Below are 21,153 nucleotides of genomic sequence, written 5' to 3' on the forward strand. Positions count from 1 at the left end.
TCTTCCACCTTCTCCCGTTGGAAAAAGATACAAAAGTCTGAGGTCACATACCAACCAACTCACAAACAGCTTCTTCCCTACCGCTGTCAGACTTCTGAATGGACTTACGTTGCATTAAGCTGATCTTTCTCTACACCCTAGCTATGACTGTAACACTACATTCTGTACTCTCTTGTTTTCTTCTCAATGAATGGTATGTTTTGTCTGTGTAGTGTGCAAGAAACAATACTTCTTACTGTATGTTAATACATGTGACAATACTAAATCAAACAAAATTCTTCTGCGCTGTGTCATTCTATGATTCTTATCAATAACCTGGGAGGACCAATCCATATCAAACAAAGTAAACAATTTAAATTCTATTTTTGCCATCAATACCAAAAGCACATTTAAAAAGTTCAGAGAGTGTATATTACAAGTGGAAAGCAATTCCTTCAATAACTTGACATCTTCAAATCCAATCACACACACACACCTGGCTGCACGTTTTTAAATACAGTAATTTACAGAAAGAAAATGTGTTACATTTTGCCACTGAAGCATTCCAGAAATCAGGGTGATTTAACCTGTGTGGTTTGAAGTACTGGCATTAAATATCACAAAGCTGTTGTTGTAATATCATAGCAACAATGTTCAAAAGGCTGTAAATTAAACCATACATTAGATTATATAATAAATTACAAGGCACAGATCATCACAATATTGAGATTAAAACTCATCAGTTGCACATAACCATTTTTTAAATACTTTGAACACCAAAGATCAATTTTGGTTTGAGGTTAAAGTTCAGAATCTTGTGTAAACTAATTTCTGATGCGAGTTCCTGAATTATGGGGAAAGATCACATTCAGTGGTTCTTAAAAGGGACACTGCAGCCCCGAGAACATAATCAGCTATAGATCCAGAATATTAAACTCCAGCCCAGTTACAGAGATTATTGACATTAGCTGACAACTGTCTGATTAAACATGGTTCAGTCCTGGATAACAGCAGCAATAAGAGCAGAATCCAATCGCTGCAGTCACTTGTGAACTCACTGGTGTGTCAGTAACTGGGATGACTGAGTAAATCACTTCCCACAATGGGAACGGGTGAATGGTCTCTCCCTGGTGTGAACTTGCTGGTGTGCACAGAGGTGAAATGAAGACCAGAATCTTTCCCACAGGAAGTACAGCTGAACTGCCTCTCCTTAGTGCGAATTCGCTGGTGACTTAGCACATCAGAGGACCTTGGGAATCCTTTCCCACATACAGGGCATCTTTTAAATACCATGGCCCCAAAATCTAGAGTGTGGCCATCAATGCTGGCCCAACCAGAATAAAATCAGTGCAAAGACATTTAATTTGCACATGAAAACGCTCATCACTAGGTGCACACCCCATTCAGCCAACAAATTGGTTAATGTATCCTGGATGCCCATCCCCAATATTCCACTGTGCTCCTTACCCTCATGGTGCATGAGAGCTAATTCAACTAATTATTTTTAAAAAGATACAATTTCTTCATGATACTGTTCATCTAAGCGTCCCAAATAGGCCCATTTACATCCACTTGGGTGGTGCACCTCGGTCTAGAACAGCCCCCAGTTCTACAGAAGGCAAGCACGGAAGTGGTAACCAAATAACTGCACTCTCATCAGTCTACCATCAATTTTGGGGAAACTTCTGGATTCTATCAGACACAGAATAGATGAGTACCCCAACTATATGCCAAGGGTATCATAGCTGACTGATATAGTTTTTTTGTTGTTGAGAAAGCCACTAGGATGGGGAATAAGGAAGAGTCTATCAATCTTGTCTACATGGATTTGCAGAGCAAAGAACATTACAGCACAGGAATAGGCCCTTTGCACTGCTCCCTGTCCCCGCCCCCCCAAGCCTGCACCAACCATGCTGCTCGATTGAACTAAAACTCCCTACCCTTCTGGGAACCATATCCCTCTATTGCCATCCTATTCATGTATTTGTCAAGACACCTGTTAAAAGTCACTATCATATCCGCTTCCACTACCTCCCCCGGCAGCGAGTTCCAAGCACCACCACTCTCTATGTAAAAAATCTGCCTCGTACATCTCCCTTAAACCTGTGCCCCCTAGTAATTGATTCTTCCACCCTGAGAAAAAGCTTCTCACTATCCACTCTGTCCATGCCTTTCATAATCTTGTAGACTTCTATCAGGTGTCTCCTCAACCTCCGTTGTTCCAGTGAGAACAAATCAAGCATCTCCAACCTCTCCGCATAGCTAATGCTCTCCATATATCAGACAACATCCTGGTAAATCTTTTCCGTACCCTCTCCAAAGCCTCAACATCCTTCTGGTAGTGTGGCAACCAGAATTGAACACTATATTCCAACTGCGGCCTAACTAAGGTTCTATAAAGCTGCAACAATTTTTAAACCCAGTATCCCAGCCAGTGAAGGCAAGCATGCCGTATGCCTTCTTGACTACCTTCTCCACGTGCATTGCCATTTTCAGTGACCTGTGTACATCCAGATCCCTTTGTCTATCAATATTCTTAAGGGTTCTGCCATTTACCTATATATTAAAGATCTTCACTAAAGTTTACTAGCAAAAATGTGCAACCACAAACTTCAAAGTAACCTTGTGATATAAATTAGTAACTGACTGGCAAAAAGGAGACATAGAATGAATAAAGCGACAAGTGATAGTCCTTAAGGATCCATACTGGGACTTCTGCTTTTCAACAGAAGAAACAGAAGCAGAAGGAATAGGCTATTTGGCCGTAGAGTTTGCTCTGCTATTCAATAAATGAATCGCTGGTCCGATTCCGGTCTTAATTCCATTTTCCCGTCTGTTCCCATCACGCTCGGCTCCTTTATTGATGAAAAATCTAACTCAGCCACTAATATAGTCAATGATTCAGCCTCTACTGCTGTCTGTGGGACACATTTCCAAATGCTAAGTCCCTTTGAGAGAAGAAGGCCCCTGCCTTAAAATAGGAGACACCTTTTTTTTAAAAAAGTTCTCCCACATGTCCTCATAAATGTTAGCCTGCAGATACTGCAAGTAATTTGAAAGGCAAGCCCTCTCAGAATCTCATATGTTTCAATAAGATTACCTCTCATTCTTCTAAACTCAATTAGTACTGGTTCAATATGCTCACCCTTTCCTTCATCTCAGGGATCAGCCTAGCAAACCTTCTCTGAACTGCTTCCAATCGAAGTATGTCCTTTCTTAAATAAGGAGACCAGAACTGTACATGGTATTCCATATGCAATCTCAATGTGCTGGATAGTTGTAACAAGACCTTTAATATATACTCCACCCCCTCTGGCAATAAAGGCCAACATTCAATTTGCCTTTCAAATTACTTGCAGTATCTGCAGGCTAACATTTATGAGGACATGCAAACCCCTCCCTATAGCAGCATTCTGCAGTCTCTCAATTTAAATAATTTTCTGCTTTTCTATTCTTCCTGTTAAAGTGCACAATCTCACATTATAAGCCATCTATCAAGTGTGTATCCACTCACTAATCTGATCTACACTGCTTTGCAGACTCTTTGTATCCTCCTCACAACTTGCTTTCTCACCTATGATTGTGTCATCAGCAAATTTGGCCACAGTACAGGCTGTCCTTTCATCCAAGTAACTAATATAGATCTTAAATAGTTGAAGTCCCAACTCTGATCCATGCAATCCGTAGTTACAGTTTGCAACCTGAAATGACCCAGTTATCCGACTGTTTCCTATTAATTAGCCAGCATTAAGTTCGGAGGCACATGTTTGTGCAGATGGAGGTATTAAGTGGCAAAGAGATAAAATAGCTATGTGAACAGATAAAACTGATAGGTTTTGATGTGGGAAAGTGCAAGGTCATCATATTGGATCCAAGAATTGGAGGCATCAGGGACAAGTCAAATATTGATCAGTAAAGACTGACTGATAAATAGGCATCACTTGTGGAGGTGATGGCCTAATGGTATTATTGCTAGACTATTAATCCAGAAATCTAGCTAATATTCTGGGAACCCAGGTTCGAATCCTGCCACGACAATTTAAAAATCTGGAATTAATGTTGTTGATTGTTAGAAAAACCCATCTGGTTCAGTGAAGGAAATCTGCTGTCCTTACCTGGTCTGCCTTACATGTGACACCAGAGCCACAGCAATGTGGTTGACTCTTAACTGGGTGGACACCCCGCCAATCTCCTGTCAGCCAACAAAGACAGTGTTCACTTGTTCTGAAATCTTTTGGTAGAGGCGGCTGAGGGACTTCTCCCCAAAAGCACCAGTAAAGTCAGACCAGCAACATCTACCAAGAAATGGGAAGCGGAAGTTCTGGTGTCAAGGAATGGAAAGCCCGAAACACTACATTAGTGTTTCCCTCCTTCCTCTGACCAAAAATAAAAGGCCACTGCAAAGGCCCCTTCACCGTCAGGGCAGAGTACCTGAAGGTGCTGGGGATATGGTTTGGAGCGGAAGGGGCATGCGCCAAAAACTGGGACGAGTGCATCACCAAAGCCAGGCAGAAACTGGGCTTGTGGGAGCAACGCTCGCTCTCCATGACAGGGAAAAACCTGGTGATCCGGTGCGAGGTGCTGTCCGTGTTGTTGTACGTGGCACAGGTGTGGCCTATCCCCAAATCCTGTGCTGCAGCAGTGACGTAGGCCATCTTCAAGTTTATCTGGAGATCAAAGATGGATCGCGTCCGGAGGGAAGCGATGCACAAATCTCCAGAGAACGGAGGGAAAAACGTTCCCAACGCCGCCCTCATCCTGATGGCCACCTTTGTGTGCGGCTGCATCAAGCTGTGCGTAGATCCTCAGTACATTAACAGCAAGTGCCACTATTTTTTGAGGTTCTACCTGTCCCGAGTGTTGCGAAGGATGGGTCTGGCCACACTGCCGCGGAATGCTCCGAGTAGTTGGACTGTACCGCAGCACCTGTCCTTCGTGGAGAAATTTTTCCGCAAACACACCTTTGACCACACGGCGATTAAGCAGTGGTCAGCGCGTATCGTCCTTGGGGCCCTGAGAGAAAAGGAGATGGCGGATCCTGTCGGATGGTTCCCTGAGCAGACTGTCAGTGCCATCTGGCAGAACGCCTCATCACCAGAACTGACAAACAAGCACCAAGATCTGGCTTGGCTGGTGGTGAGAAGGGCACTCCCCGTCAGATCCTTTATGCTCGCCCGAGGTCTCAACAGCACCGCACGCTGCCCTCGAAGCGGCTGCGGGGCTGACGAGACGGTCGCACACCTCCTTGTGGAATGTGCCTTTGCAAAGAAGGTCTGGAGTGAGATGCAGTGGTATTTGTCGAGGTTCGTCCCGAGAAGCTCGGTGACGCAGGTCTCTGTGCTCTACGGGCTGTTTCCGGGAACGCACACCGAGACAAATATCAACTGCTGCTGGAAGGACATCAACTCGGTGAAGGACACACTTTGGTCCGCCCGAAACTTGCTGATCTTCCAGCTGAAAGAACTGTCCTCGACCGAGTGTTGCAGACTGGCACATTCCAAGGTCCAGGACTACGTGCTGAGGGACGCGCTGAAGCTTGGGGCAGCCGCCGCAAAGGCACAATGGGGAAAGGCCACACTGTAAGGCCTTTTAATGGAGGCAGACCGAGGGCCCAGGAACTGCAGAATACCCTCGACCTGCGTAGCTGTGTGTCAATCTGAGCACTAACGGCACACAGTAATTTATTGAGGCATGTATATTGCTTTAAGTATTGAAATGTAATCATTGTAATTAGCACAAATCTGTAAATATTGAGGCATGGATATAGTTTTTAAGTATTGAAATGTAGTCACTGTAATTTGTACAGATCTGTAAAAATGTTTTGATTCCACATTGTTTGCTATTCAAAGCCCTGTACATTTGCAATAGATTAATTGAAATTTTTATGAATAAAGTATATTTTTGGAAAAAATAAATAAAAGGCCACTGCAAAGGCACAATGAGGAAAGGCCACACTGTAAGGCCTTTTAACGGAGGCAGACCGAGGGCCCAGGAACTGCAGAATACCCTCAGCCTGCGTAACTGTGTGCCAATCTGAGAAATAACGGCACACAGTACATTTTGAGGCATGTATATAGTTTTAACTTTTGAAATGTAATGACTGTAATTTGTATAGGACCGTAAAAATGTTTTTTATTCTGCACTGTTCGTAATTTATAGACACGTAGGTTTACAATGTTTTAATTGAGATTTTTATGAATAAAGTATATTTTTGAAAATAAAAAAAAGGCCTCTGTGAACTTCTTGGCCTTTTGGCTAAGATCAAGTGTAGTATCAACATGCTGTGCTTGGTTGAAGTCATTAGGTTACATTTCAGCTTCATTTGAAGCAATTTTTAAAAGCAGCATCTAGGCCTTTTGGCTAAGATGCAAACGAGATCAAGCCTTGGAGGGGGAGCTATGCCTACTCCAATCAGCTTGGATCATGTAGATCAAACTCAAGACAGGAGGTGAGAGCCCTGTCTTGTCAGCTTGGATCGGAAATGTCTCAACTTGTTGAGACTCTGAATTGGACTGGATTGGATTGAATTGGAATAAAAACAAAAACAAAGGCCACTGTGAGAAGGCAGAAGTGAAGGTAAGAGTTTTATAAATTTTCTCAAACAATTTAATTGGTGTTTGAAATGTCGGTCAGTGGGGTTAAGTGCTGCACGTGTGAGACATAGGAGATCCATGACAGTTCCAGCATCTCGGACAACTGCGTCTGCAGGAAGTGCACCCAATTGCAGCTCCTTACAGACCGCATGGATAGGTTGGAGCAGCAGTTGGATGCACTTAGCAGCACAAAGGTGGCAGAAAGCGTCATAGCTAGGAGCATGAGAGACATGGTCATACCCAAGGTGCAGTTAGATAGGTGGGTGACTGCTAGAAAGGGCAGGCAGTCAGTGCAGGAATCCCCTGTGGTCATTCCTCTCTCTAACAAGTATACCATTTTGGATACTGGTGGGGGAAATGGCCTATCAGGGGAAACAGCAGCAGCAGCTAAAGCAATGGCACCATGGCTAGCTCTGTTGTTAAGCAGCGAGGGGCAAAGAGGACTAAAGCAATAGTTGTAGGGGACTGTATCGTTAGGGGTGCAGATAGGTCTTCCGTGGACATGAAAGAGACTCCAGGATGGTATGTTGCCTTCCTGTGTGGGTCCAGGATGTCTCTGAATAGGCAGAAAGCATTCTGAAGAGGGTGAACAGCCAGGGGTCATGCTACACATTGGTACTAATAACATAGGTAGGAAGACTGACAAAGTCCTGCAGCAGCAATTTAGAGAGTTAGGTAGAAAGTTAAAAAGCAGGACCCCTCTGTGCCATATGCTAGCGAGGCTAGGAATAGGAAGATAGTGCAGCTCAACACATGGCTAAGCTGGTGTAGGAGGGAGGATTTCAGATATCTGGACCACTGGGGTCTCTTCCAGGGGAGATGGAGCCTGTACAAGAAGGACTAAACTGGAAGGCATAAATATTTTGGCCGGGAGATTTGCTTGTGTCACAAGAGGGAATTTAAACTAGTTTGGCAATGGGGTGGGAACCAAAGCAAAGGTGAATTAGCTGAACTGGAACCAGAGAGTAGATTCAGAGAAACAGCAGGCAGAGTGGGATTGCTAATCAAAGAGGGTCTGGTGGACAGAAGTGCATTTATTTCAATGCGAGAAGTGTAACAGGTAAGGCAGATGAACTTAGAACTTGGGACTAAGTTGTTGTTGTTATAGCAGAGATTTGGTTAAGGGGACAGGATTGGCAGCTTAACATTCCTGGATACAGGTGTTTCAGGTGAGATAGAGGGGGATGTAAAAAAGGTGGGGGAGTTGCACTCCTGGTTAAGGAGAATATCACAGCTGTACTGCAGGAGGACACCTTGGATGGCTCAAGGCAATATTTGTAGAGCTCAGGAATAGGAAGAGTGCAGTCACAATGTTGGGAGTTTACTACAGGCCACCCAACAGCCAGTGGGAGATAGAGGAACAGTTATGTAGGCAGATTTTGGCAAGGTGTAAAAGTGATAGAGTTGTTCTGGTAGGAGATTTTAACTTCCCCTAAATTGACTGGGACTCACTTAGTGCTAAGAGTGTGAATGGGGCAGCGTTTGTAAGGAACATCCAGGAGGGCTTCTTGAAACAGTATGTAGATAGTCCAACTAGGGAAGGGGACATACTGGATTTGGTACTGGGAATGAGCCCGGCCAGGTGGTCGATGTTTCAGTAGGGGAGCAGTTCGGGAACAGTGACCATAATTCAGGAAGCTTTAAAGATACTGATGGATAAAGGCAAGTGTTATCCTCAAGTTAAGTTGCTAAATTGGGGGAAGGCTAATTACAACAATATTAGGCAGGAACTGAAGAATGTAGATTGGGACAGATGTTTGAGGGCAAATCACCATCTAACATGTGGGTGGCTTTCAAGTGGATAGGGCTTCAGGACCGGCACATTCCTGTAAGGATGAAGGATAAGTATGCCAAGTTTTGGAAACCGAGGATAATGGGAGATATCGAGAGCACAGGAAGTGATGAAGATAATTGATGAGGATAGGGCAGTGGATGTTGCTTATGTGGACTTCAGTAAGGCTTTTGTCAAGGTCCCTCATGGCAGATTGGTGCAGAAAGTGAAGTCGCATGGGATTAGAGGTGAGCTGGCAAGAACTGGCTCGCGCATAGAAGACGGAAGGTAGCAATGGGAGTGTGCATTTCTGAATGGAGGGCTGTGACAAGTGGTATTCCTCAGGGATCAGTACTGGGACCTTTGCTGTTTGATATATATAATGATTTGCAGGAAAATGTAACTGGTTTGATTGGTAAGTTTGCGGACAACTCGAAGGTTGGCGGATTTGCGGATAACGATGAGGACTGTCAAAGGATACAGATCGGTTGGAGACTTAGGTGGAGAGATGCCAGATGGAGTCTAATCTGGACAAATGTGAGGTAATGCATTTCGGAAGGTCGAACACAGACAGGGAATATACATTAAATGGCAGAACCCTTGGGAATGTTGATAGGCAAAGGGATCTGGGTGTAAAGGTACATGGGTCATTGAAAGTGGCAATGCAGGTGGAGAAGGGAATCAAGAAGGCATACAGCATGCTTGCCTTCACTGGCTGGGGCACTGAGTTTTAAAATTGTTGCAGCTTTATAGAACCTTAGTTAGGCCACACTTGGAATATAGCGTTCAATTCTGGTCGCCACACTACTAGAAGGATCTGCAGGCTTTGGAGAGGGTACAGAAAAGATTTACTAGGATGTTGCCTGATGGAGGTTATTAGCTATGAGGAGAGGTTGGAGAAATTTGGTTTGTTCTCACTAGAATGACAGAGGTTGAGGGGTGACCTGATAGAAGTCTACAGGATTATGAGAGACATGGACAGAGTGGATAGTCCAAAGCTTTTTCCCAGGGTGGAAAAGTCAATTACTGGGGAGGTACAGGTTTAAGGTGCGAGGGGCAAGGTTTAAGGGAGATGTATAAGGCAGATTTTATTTAAATACACAAAAAGTAGTGGGTGCCTGGAACCCGTTGCCGGGGAAGATAGTAGAAGCGGTTACAATAGTGAATTTTAAGGGGCATCTTGACAAATACATGACTGGGATGGGAATGGAGGCATATGGTCCTTGGAAGGGTAGGGGGTTTTAGTTCAGTCGGGCAGCATGGTTGGTGCAGGCTTGGAAGGTCAAAGGGCCCGTTCTTGTGCTGTAATTTTCTTTGTTCTTTGCATGACTAGGTACACTCGGTAGACTAATGACAGCAGAGCATTGAATGAACTAAAGTATTGAAAGCACACAAGATGGAAGCCAGCTGGGAAAGCAAAAAGAACAGGCAAAAGCTGCAGCAGCAGGTGGGCTGAGGCATGGCTGGAAGGAGATAGATGGAAGCAGCCTTTATCATGGACACAAGGTTCTGAACAGCTTGGTTCCAAGTGAGACATTGGGTAGGGCTGGAATCAGTGGAGCAGGTACAGATTTTATGCTGGGAGTGGAATATATTTGTTCTCGACATTTAACTGTAAGAAATTGCAGCTCATCAAGATTGGATTTTCAGCATGCAGTCTAACAGCTGAGAGATAGTGTAGCTATTGCAAGTGCTGGAGGTGTGTGCTGTCAATGCATTATGTGGAATCTGGCTATATGGAGGGTGTAGAAATTTACCCACCCTGCCAGCCCTCTGAAAGTTGGGGTGAAAGTAAAATCAAATAGCCAAACTGAACTTGATCTGTCCACCTCTGGCTTTAATCTTGGGGGGAAAATTTGCTAAGGCTGTGCAGGGGGGTTTAAACTGATTCAGAGGGGGGGTGGGGCCCTGAGTAGTAGGGGTGTAAGTGAGGGGGACACAGATGGGGACTGCAATACACGGCATCATGGGGGTGAAGTGGTGCAGGGTTTGAAATGTGTATACTTTAATGCGAGGAGTATTCGCAATAAAGTGGATGAACTTGCAGCGTGGATCAGTACCTGGGACTTTGATGTTGTGGCCATTTCAGAGACATGGATAGAGCAGGGTCAGGAATGCATGTTGCAGGTTCCGGGGTTCAAATGCTTTAGTAGGAGTAGAGAAGGAGGTAGAAGGGGGGGAAGGGTAGCATTATTAGTCAAGGATTGTATCACGGTGTCAGAGAGGAAGTTTGATGAGGACTTGTCTGTTGAGATAGTATGGGCTGAGGTTAGAAATAGGAGAGGAGAGGTCACCCTGTTGGGAGTCTTTTATAGACCTCCTAAAAGTTCTAGAGAGGTTGAGGAAAGGATTGCGGAGACGATCCTGGATAGGTGTGAAAGTAATAGGGTAATTGTTATGGGGGACTTTAACTTTACTAATATTGATTGGAATTGCTATAGCTCTAGCTCATTAGAGGGGTCAGTTTTTGTGCAAAGCGTGCAGGGTTTCTTGACTCAGTATGTTGACAGGCCAACTAGAGGTGCAGCTATATTGGATTTGGTGCTGGGAAATGAGCCAGACCAGGTGCTAGACTTGGAAGTTGGTGTGCATTTTGGTGATAGTGACCACAATTCGGTTACATTCACCTTAGTGATGGAAAGGGATAGGCAGGAACCTCGGGTCAGTAGTTTTAGCTGGGGGAAGGGTAATTATGAAGCTATTAGGAGAGAATTAGGAAGCATAGGTTGGACTAGGAGACTACAGGGTCTCGGAACATCCGAAATGTGGAGTTTTTTCCAAGGAGCAGCTACTGCGAGTCCTTGATATGTATGTCCTTTCAGGCAAGGAGGAATTGGTCGAGCTAGGGAACCGTGGTGCACTAGGAAAGTTGATTCGCTGGTTAAAAAGAAAAAGGAGGCTTATGTCCGGATGAGACTTGAGGGCTCAGGTAGTGCACTAGAAAGCTTTAGATTGGCTAGGAGGGAGTTAAAGAGAGAGTTAAGAAGGGCTAAAAGAGGACATGAGAAGACTTTGGCTGATAGGATTAAGGAGAATCCTAAGGCGTTCTATAGATATGTTAAGAACAAAAGGTTGGTTAGGGCAAGATAAGGGCCAGTTAGAGACAGCAATGGGAATTTATGTGTGGAACCGGAAGAGATTGGAGAGGCATTGAACCAATATTTCTCTTCGGTGTTCACGCAGGGGGACATAAATGTAGCTGTGGAGAACACTGGGTTACAGGGTTGTAAACTGGACAGTATTGCAGTTGATAAGGAGGATGTGCTAGTTATTCTTGAGGGTTTAAAAATAGATAAGTCCCCTGGGCCGGACGGGATTTACCCTAGGATTCTCTGGGAGGCAAGGGAGGAGATTGCAGAGCCTCTGGCTCTGATCTTCAGGTCGTCGTTAGTCACTGGTATAGTGCCAAGAAGATTGGAGGTTAGCGAATGTTGTCCCATTGTTTAAGAAGGGGAACAGAGACTTCCCCAGGAATTATAGACCAGTGAGTCTTACTTCTGTTGTGGGCAAGGTTTTAGAAAAAATTATTAGGGATAGGATTTATAGTTATTTGGAGAGTAATGAAATGATTAGAGGTAGTCAGCATGGTTTTGTGGAGGGTAGGTCGTGCCTTACTAACCTTATTGAGTTTTTTGAGAAAGTGACCAAAGAGGTGGATGGGGGTAAGGCAGTTGACGTGGTATATATGGACTTTAGTAAGGCGTTTGATAAGGTTCACCATGGAAGCCTTCTGCAGAAATTGCAGATGTATGGGATTGAGGGTGATTTAGGAAATTGGATTAGGAATTGGCTGGCGGATAGGAGACAGAGGGTGGTGGTTGATGGTAAGTATTCGACATGAAGTTCAGTTACGAGTGGTGTGCCTCAGGGATCTGTTTTGGGGCCACTGCTGTTTGTAATTTTTATAAATGATCTGGATGAGGGTATAGCTGGGTGGATTAGTAAATTTGCTGATGATGCCAAAGACGGAGGTGCGGTAGATAGTGAGGAAAGGGTGTCTTAGTCTACAGGGAGACTTGGTCAAGTTGCAGAGCTGGGCTGAGAGGTGGAGGATGGAGTTTAATGCGGAAAAGTGTGAGGTAATTCACTTTGGCAGGAATAATGGATGTGTAGAGTATACGGCTAACAGTAGGATTCTGAATAGTGTGGATGAACAGAGGGATCTAGGTGTATGTGTTCATAGATCCCTGAAAGTTGGGAATCAAGTAGATAGGGTTGTTAGGAAGGCATACGGTGTCTTGGCGTTTATTGGTAGGAGGATTGAATTTAGGAGCTGCAGCGTCATGTTGCAACTGTACAAAACTCTGGTGCGTCCGCACTTGGAGTATTGTGTGCAGTTCTGGTCCCCACATTATAGGAAGGATGTGGAGGCTTTGGAGAGGGTGCAGAGGAGGTTTACCAGGATGTTGCCTGGTATGGAGGGGAGGTCCTATGAGGAGAGACTGAGGGATTTGGGGTTGTTTTCGTTAGAAAGAAGGCGGCTAAGAGGGGATCTTATTGAAACATATAAGATGATTAGAGGTTTGGATAGGGTGGACAGTGATAGCCTTTTTCCTCGGATGGAGAAAGCTAGCACGAGGGAGCATAGCTTTAAATTAAGGGGTGGTAGTTATAGGACGGATGTCAGGGGTAGGTTCTTTACCCAGAGGGTGGTGAGGGATTGGAATGCCCTGCCTGCTGCAGTTGTAAATGCGCCTAGTTTGGGGGCGTTTAAGAGATCCGTGGATAGGTTTATGGACGAAAAGGGATTGGTTTAGGTTAGTGGGTCATTGTTTTTTAACTGGTCAGCGCAACATCGTGGGCCGAAGGGCCTGTTCTGCGCTGTAATGTTCTATGTTCTATGTCATGGAGGTGACTAACTAACCTGTGATCATTAAAATATCTTGGAGGAGACTCGTGCCTCCATTTTAAGTGTACTTTTTTAAAAAAAAAACCTGCAGGTTGGCTTTACCAAGCCGAGGAAAGTGAGAAGGACCAAAGCCATCCTCCCCCTCCCCACCAGCACACCAAGCAAATTCTTACTCCCCCATGATTGCTCATCACCCACATCTTGGTGCAAGACTCCCATACACCAGGACCAATGTCTGACACTCATGTCTGCTGCCCACAGTTCCCCATCCTCAAATTTTCAGCTCTGCTCTCCAGCCCCACCATGACGTCGGATTTTTATCTTCAGCCCATTCCAGCCCAATGGTCAAGCTGCTAATCACTGTTCAATTGCTGCCAGGAAACTTGCTAAAATATAACTTAAGTCTGGCAACAAGGTTCACCAAGACCTCTGGGAAAGCCAGGATTTTGCCTTACTACCATCCACAAGTCCTCACCACCATTCTCTTCCCACCTCAGGTTTAGGGCTAAGAGGTAGTAAGTAGATGTGCAAGAGGGGTAGGTTAAGGATTGAAGATGACATTTTAATAGCCCGATTTGAGCAACACAAGGTTCTTTTGATGGACCTTTAATCATCAATTCTACTGGCATGGATGCTACAAGGATATTTACACATCATCTAAATGGAAGGGCCTAAATGTTGAATTCTCCCTCAGTGTACCCGAACAGGCACTGGCGACTAGGGGATTTTCACAGTAACTTCATTGCAGTGTTAAAGTTAGTCTATTTGTGACACTAAAAAAAAAATAAACTTTTGGTCAGTGTCTTGGAACAAAGGGGCAAGAGTTCAATTATCATGGACAACTGGGACAATAATTTCTCTAGGTTGTTTGCTTCTCTTCACAGTGTCTGCGGCTACCCAAGGAGAGACAATAATTTCCAGTAATGCTACTGATCACGACGTTTCTCTCGTACTGTTTTCTTGTTTTGTTCTGTTCATAACATAGCTGCTTGTATCTTTGTTAATCTCAGGTGTCAAATGTGGGAATAGTCTGGACAAAAGAGATAAGCGCTTACTGTAGCATTTTACATTGTAAGGGTTTTGGCAGGAAACTAAAAATGACTGATACAACAAGTTTAATTCACCATACATAACTTATCCACTAACAACGACAATGCAGTGATGGGAAATGCAGGGACAATTTTTATTACAGAATGGCTTGTTTTTGACAATGAAACTGCAAATTATTTTACAGTGAACTGCTGTCATTTCCATTTGTCAAAGTCAGATTAAACTTTAATGCATCAGATGTCAGTAAAATTGTGAATATTAATATTTACCTCAGCTCATGTTATCTACCTTTACACTACAGTTCAGGTTCCAGTGATGCAATTTCACAAATAAAACATCAAAAATTGATTCGCCTTGTATAATATCTTGTTGCTTTTACAGAAAATACTTCTCTGGAGCTGAGAAATATTACAATACATGTAATAATAGTGCAGTAGCCTTCCAGCCATAAGTACAAAAAAGCTTTTGATTGTTTTGTCTGACCAGAAATGCTTGCGTTATTGACAGCTGTATTGTATGAACTAAAATAAGCGATGAATCTAAAATCACATTTTTCATTTCACTTTGTAGGAAAAATACAACAGAATCAAGTCAACGTTTACAATCATTGAGCCTTCTGCTGTTCACACTTTCTATAAACTGCAAACAGATTTAATTGGCGTTGCTGACGTTGAGTCAGAGGATACATTTCACAATGGGAGAGCAATCAACACAATCTGACAGAAAGTATTACAAGAACTCAGTGTCACTCTTACAGCTAGATTAAATGCTATATTAGTTGGAAAACATGATCCTTTTAACAGTTATTGTGTTGCTTTCTCCTTTTTCCTTGGCTCTCTCCGACTTTCTTATTACTTTCAATTTGGGAGGCACTTTATTTAGGAAAACAGGAGCAAGTGTCGACCATTTGGCCTATCAAGCCTACTCTATCATTTAATTAGATCATGGCTGATCATCTTCTTCAATATAATTTTCCGCTCACACTATCCCCATTTCTCTTGGCAACTTTAATATCTAGAAATCAATCTGTTTAATATAGTTAATGACTGAGCCTCCACAGCCCTTTGGGGTAGAGAATTTTAAAGATTGACCACCCTTTGAGTAAAGAAATTCCGTCTCGTAAATCACCTAGGACCATTCAGAACCATTTCTTATTCTCAGAATGCAACTTAATAGCTATTGGATAGTTTGGAATGATGTGACAAACCAATAATTATCTATTACCTTTTTACTACAACATCCATCCAAACCGTAATTCAGCACTCTTCCCATGATCTCACGTTTTCCTACCCCTCTATTTGCATACCACTACTCCTCTATCTCCTTCTCTTTGAATCAAGTACCCATCCATTGTATCCACCCCTCCCTCTAATAATAAGTAAAAGATGTCCTCACGTTCACCCCATTTCCCCTTTACCTTCCTCCCCTGTCAATATTAGCAGTCTACAGGGAGCATCCAAAGGATGCCTTTAGAAGGGAGACAGAGAGCAAAAAAAGCATAACATGGAGGCTAAATACCCTAAGGCACAGGATTGGAAGGTACTATTGAAATAGCCTTGGTAAGCTGCTGCAGTGCATCTTGTATATAGCACGTTGCTGTCACTGTGTGTCAGTGAAGTGGAGGGGGGGGGGACATCAAATGATTAAGGTGCTGAATAGATGTTTATCAATTAAGCTGCATTGTTCAGGGTTGTGTCCAACGTCTTGTGTTGTTGGAGGCACTCTCATCCTGGCAAGTGAGATGTATTCCATCACAAACCTGTACAACAATCGTGCCAGGAATCAACATTCTCCAACAAGAGAGAATTGAACATTTCCCTTGACATTAATATGACTGCATTTCCCACTATCCACATTCTGGTGGTTATAACTGACCAGAAACTGAAGTAAGAGAGAATAGAATTAGGTGACATTAGTTTATATAGAAAGTGGCCCCGTGTCTGTTGATGTTGCCAAGGTTAAATGTGTTTTTCTAAATTTAATTTGATTTTTATCCATTGACTCTGTCTACAGTTCCCGCTGCCTCGGCAAGGCTGCCAGCATAATTAAGGTTCACGCACTCCGGATATGCTCTCTTCCGCCTTCTTCCATCAGGAAAATGATACAAAACTCTGGAGGACATGTACCAACCAACTCAAGAACAGCTTCTTCCCTGCTGCCATCAGACTTTTGAATGGACTTATCTTGCACTAAGTTGATCTTTTTCTACATCCTAGCTATGACTGTAATACTACATTCTGCTCACTCTCGTTTCCTTCTCCATGAACAATATGCTTTGACTGTGTAGCGTGTAAGAAACACTACTTCTCACTGTATACTAATACACATGACAATAATAAATCAAATCAAACACAAACAGAATTGCCTCTGTTAACATTGCAACATTCACCATTGTGTTATGTGCACATCTGCTGCTGGCTGTCTCCATTATGTTAACATTTCTCTTTATCAGTGCTATAATGTGAGCTTGAAGGAAAATAGTTATGATCAATGCTTAAACCATTTATTGGATAAAAACACTCCATAGTACCACGTTTCTGATTTTGCATTCCAATACGAGATGTCCCAGACTTTTCACTAAAAATATGAACTTGTGTAGAAAAAGAGTTCTAAGACCATCATTTTGTACATTTTCGAGAACACACTTTGGCTCTGCTATCTCCAGCTACATAGATAAGATAAATGAGTTATTTCTTATTTGGATGGAAATGAGGCAGCATCAGTCTTCACTATCAGTGAAGAAGTTAGACCTGGCATGAGACTTTCAACATTTACTTGGTTTGGAGGAGCATCTACAAAGTGGCTCAGAGAATCCAGAGTTTGCCATTGTAAAATGTGCACGTTGCCTTCAGCTATACACTGGAAGTGAAGTTTTGGTCGTGTGCGAATTCTTACCAATGTGGCTAGAGTCATGGCATGCAACAGCTTATGATCTTATAGTGAACCATTTAAGCTGCAGTCCTTTGTCATCATTCCTACACAACCCAGCAACTCTGTACAGCCATTTTATTTCTAAACAAAGTTAATAGGATTAATTGCAATATATTTTTCAGTTGTTAGATAACATTTTTCTAAATTAAGATGTAACTTGGTTTGTAATTTAGCAATCCTAGTAAGAAATAATTTGGCATTAGTTATAAAGAATATAGTTTTGGGGAAAAAAAGCTACTGGCGGTGCAACTAGCATCTGGATTTGCACAGGTTTATAAGAGACTGAGTTTACCTGTACACAGTTGAACAATCTCTCAATTCTGCTTAGTTTACTTTCTCTATTTTTGTTCATCATTTTTGATACTGTAGCAGGGGCATAAATGTTCTTGAAGGGATTTCAATATGATGCCTGGTAAAGTGAAGCACAGATTTGAAGGTGAAAAGGACACGGGAGAAAAGGGAGATTGGATGCTAGTTTGTGTGGACAATGGGTTGGGTGTTTTTTTTGATGAGAGTAGAATGACAGCAGATTTGAAGGAGAGGGGGACAGTATCTCAAGCAAAGAAAAGCACATCTAGTTTCCAGATTAAACCAAATCTTCTTTGGCCATTTGTTGAATAACTAAAGTTGTAGCTAACTAACTTTCATTACAGTGGATGCCATTTGTTGAAAGGTTATGGCTGTGTCAACGGATACTTGTACTTGCTAAACTATCAATTCACTTTCACTGCTAATTTGTATTTTGTTTTCAGTGTTTAAATGAATTGTATTGTTATGTAATTAATGTTGCTGCGGCTTTAGCTTCTTGGCCAGGTCATTATTGTAAATGAGAATTGGTTCACCGTTGACTTACCTGGCTAAGTAAAGATTAAACAAAATAAATGAAAGATGTTTCTATTCTATAATTATAGAAATGAGTTTGAATTTGAATAGTTTGACCTTTGCCTCTTCCATTTCAAAAGCTTGGAGATCAAAGAACAGGTTGCTGCCCATGTCTGACAGATTCCTATTTCACTGTGCCACACTTGAAATTGGAAGCTTAGAGAGATACCAAATTACATTTTTATGTAAAGCTTTATCACAAACACATGTTTAAAAGTATAAATTACCACTTTCAAACTGGAATAATGTGGTTGACTCCCACTTTCTCTATACATCAGTTTATCCAAAACACTGATGTCTGCACCCCCTCTATACCAAATTCTGTTCATGCTGAATTACAATGGCTCACAGCCTTCAATTCTAAACGTTCTTCTTCAAAGCTACAATCTTTCATATTTTGTACATTTAAGAAAAATGAGGGAAACATTTTTCTCTCAGAGGGCAGAGTCTTTGGAACCCTTTCCCTCAATAGGCAGAGGCAACAGAGTCTTTGAATATTTTTAAGGTAGAGTAAAAAAAAAGGGGTGAAAGCTTATTGAAGGTAGATGGGAATATGGAGTGGAAGTTAAAATCAAATTAGTAATGATCCTATTTAATGGCAGAGCAGCTTTAAGTGAAGCGCTCCTGCTTCTAATTTGTATATTCACATCTCTAACTTTGTCCAGTGCTCTAAATCTGTTGCTCTCATTCGATTTACTTGCACATCACCCACACTTTTTCATCTTCACATTCCTCAATGTCTCTTCCTGCCTCTTTTCCTACAAGATCTTTCTTACGTACAGTCCTCCTAATATCATCTACTTTGATTTCTTCATGCTTATATGAAGCATCAAAAGGTCAAACATAATATACAAGTGAGGATCTCCACCTGTGAAGTCAGAGAATTAAGAGAGCCCAGACAATTGTGTCTCAGTCTCACTAATTGGATTTAAATTAAGTCATAAATATTTAAATCAGTTTTGCACCCTTCTCAGGTATGAGGCTGATTACATCAGAAAAGCTGGCCTGGGAAGATCATGACAGGACTGACACAATTCCCATTTTTAGCCTTCCACTGAAATTTCCCATCCCGCTATGCTACCTGACCAGCATGGCAGGATAGAAAAATCATGCCCCACAAGTGTAAGAGTATGTCTCATGATGCAATAAACACACAGAATGTTTTAGCAGTTCTCCTGTCATGTTTTCAAATGATTCCCCAACTTTGTTGAAGTCAGCTATGATTGGATGCCATAATAATGTAGCAAAATGAGGTGAAATAAATAGAATGTTATTCCAACCATCCCCATGGCCTATAACTCACTGTTATAACTCACTCATGTGCCATTACAAAAACTGCAATGCATCGTCCATAAGTAACTGTGATAAAATGAAAAATAAGAAATCTAATACATTGGATTGCTGTCTGTGAAGTTTGCACATTCTCTCCATGTCTGCGTGGGTTTCCTCTAGGTGCTCCAGTTTCCTCCCACTGTCCAAAGATGTGCAGGTTAGATGGATTGGCCATGCTAAATTACCCCTTAGTATCAGGGGGACTAGCTGGGTAAATGCATGGGGTTATGGAAATAGGGCCTGGGTGGGATTGTCATTGGCGCAGACTTGATGAGCCAAATGGCCTCCTTCTACACTGTAGGATTCAATGATAAATACATGTCTGTGTGGTGTTGGCACATTCTCCCCGTGTCTACGTGGGTTTCTTCTGGATGATGGTGGTTGCATGCTTAAAGAAGAGCAAACAATTTTAAAATGGAAATTGGAGTCAAAGGAAGTGGGTTGGGTTGATGGAACTAAGGTTTTTGAGATAATGATTCACCTAGCAAAAATATAAATAGATGCTTACTTCAGGCAAGCTGGTAGCAATAGGAGAGTGTCAAAAATTAAAGTAAAGATGGTAAAAGTTCAAAAAAAGATGGAGGTGAATTTCATATTTGCATTCTAAAAAAGGTGACTTCACATAATAAAATTAAAAATGATTTCTGAGAATGTTAGTTCAGATAGGGGAAGGTCAAAAAGGAAAAGCAGCATCAAAAAGGAAGTTTAGCCTATGCAAGGGAGTTGTTGTAAGACCACAGTAGCAAGATGTATCCATTTCCAACAAGCTGTGCCTGGAGGAAGCCTATTTGAGAAATCAACTCCCTCTTTCCTAAGTCAGAAGCAGCTCCAAAAGGTATAGGTGCCAAGTATGGTAACTACTGCTGGACTTGGCTTACAGTTTTAAAACTGACGGATATTGTTTTGGGAACAATACATGAAGATAAGGAAAATAGAAGGATTTAAGATTGGAACTAGATAAATTTAAAGAGACTGTGCATTGAAATTAATGCATGTAAATATATTTATCATAGAGTCCTACAGTGCAGAAGGAGGCCATTCGGCCCATCAAGGCTACACCAACCACAATCCCACCCAGATCCTATCCCCATAACCCCATGCATTTCCCCTAGCTAGTCCCTCTGACGCTAAGGGGCAATTTAGCATGACCAATCCACCTAACCCGCACATCTTTAGATTCTGGGAGGAAACCAGAACACCAGGAGGAAACCCACGCAGACACAGGAAGAATGTGCAAATGCCACACAGACAGTGACCCAAGCCAGGAACTCAAGCTAAGGGGCAACAGTGCTAACCACTGTGCCACCCTCATTGACTTTCTTGTGGTTTGTTTTATTATTTAATAAACATTTATTTTAAAATCACAAAAACATTTGGGACACCCATCATTCCTCACATTATAGAAAATTGCAAAATACAGCTGAGGGCAGTCATTCCAAATTTCTCTTCTGGGATTTGGAACACCCTAACATTTGCTGTTGTCTTAACAGAAATACTACATATTTCTACAGGTTTTGGGAATCCCCATACCATCCATAATGTGTTCAACCATCATGTGCATGGGGACATGCCATTGTGGTGATGTCATTAACCTAGTAATCTAAAGTCCCAGGCTAATCCTCTGGAGGCATGGGTTCAAATCCCACCATGGCAGAAGGTGGAATTTGAATTCAGCTAATAAAATCTGAAATTGAAAGTCCTATTAATGGCAGTCATGAAACTGACACTGATCATCACAAAAACTCAGAAGCTTCACTAATGCTCTT

General features: G+C 42.4%; 1 protein-coding gene and 1 non-coding gene across 2 annotated transcripts in view; one reads left to right on the forward strand and one right to left on the reverse strand.

Annotated features, from left to right (window-relative positions):
• Window positions 1-21,153, reverse strand: part of LOC145344971 (chloride intracellular channel protein 5-like) — a 115,664-nt gene that overhangs the window by 81,041 nt on the left and 13,470 nt on the right. The gene's annotated exons all lie outside the window — the stretch shown is intronic.
• On the forward strand, window positions 6,215-6,413 carry LOC145345781 (U2 spliceosomal RNA). The gene has a single exon (XR_013887165.1). It is a non-coding gene; the product is annotated as a U2 spliceosomal RNA (small nuclear RNA).

The sequence above is a fragment of the Carcharhinus amblyrhynchos genome, chromosome 7, assembly GCF_965287045.1.
Source record: "Carcharhinus amblyrhynchos chromosome 7, sCarAmb.v2.hapA, whole genome shotgun sequence".
NCBI lineage: Eukaryota > Metazoa > Chordata > Chondrichthyes > Carcharhiniformes > Carcharhinidae > Carcharhinus > Carcharhinus amblyrhynchos.